Raw genomic sequence first — 1,059 nt, forward strand, 5'->3', positions numbered from 1 at the left:
GAGCTGCCGCGGGCTGCGGGGAGCCGGGCGGCGCTGCTGCCGCGCGCCGCGCCGGGCCTCCCTGGGCACGGGGGTTGGATCGTGAGGGTGCAGAGTGGGCCGCGATCCCCCTTTTTGTCCTCTTGAGAGCCAAGGGAAGGTGGCAGTTCCCGGGTTTCATGCCCAGTGGTCGTTCCTAAGGGCAAAGACGTGGTCTCTGTCAAGCATCCCTCTTGAAGTCAGCTCACCTGCGTTAGGCTTTCCATTTGGGTTGTGTGCCCACAGTTAAAACAGTTGTGCTCCTCACATTTGTAATTGCCCCTGTCTGCTCGAGAATCCTCACTGAGCCTATCCCTGGAGTGGGGGGAGCAGGGGCTGTGGAAGGTGGCAGGTCACAATCACACGAGTCACGGCTGCAGGGCGCTGGCACGGATCCTCTGCGGAGATTCCCGACGGAAAGCTCGAATTCATCCATGGTGATCCGTGTCCGGAAGGCTTTGCAGGCACAGTTCGGTGTCGAGTGTTCTGTAGGAAGAGCCGTGGTATGGCCGGTTCCTTGAAGGAATCGACGAGAGGAAGAAAAGCTCTCGGCATTGCTTACAAAGACTGAGGGACTGCATCTTAAGCCTCCCATATCAAGGATGCAAATGTCTTTCGAGTGTTTAGCTGTTTTGACAAGAATCTCATGAGGCAAAAAGAATTAACCACTGGGGATGTGTTAGGAGGCTGGTGGGTTTCCAGAAAGACTTGCTTGTTGGCAAAGAGCATCTGATGTCAGGAGCATCCGTCCAGATGGACCTTCCTGTTCAAATACTACCACAAAATAGGATAAACCCTGTGTCTTCTAAACATTTGTATACTGTGTGGCTGTAGAATGGTTACCAAAATATCATCCCACTTCATGCTCCAAGGAGTAAATTAGCTGATGTGTTTCTCTCTGTTGTTTCCCATTTTGTTCTATTGTCAGAAGTCATGCAGGATGCTGAAGCAGGTTTGTAGCATCCCCACCCGAGACTGCATGATCTGGCTGTGAAACTGCCTCTGTTGCTCTTTCCTTTAGTCTCTATCAGCTGCTGTTGA

Source organism: Onychostruthus taczanowskii, unplaced genomic scaffold (genome assembly GCF_017590055.1).
Source record: "Onychostruthus taczanowskii isolate IOZ18803 unplaced genomic scaffold, ASM1759005v1 scaffold54, whole genome shotgun sequence".
NCBI classification, from domain to species: Eukaryota; Metazoa; Chordata; class Aves; order Passeriformes; family Passeridae; genus Onychostruthus; species Onychostruthus taczanowskii.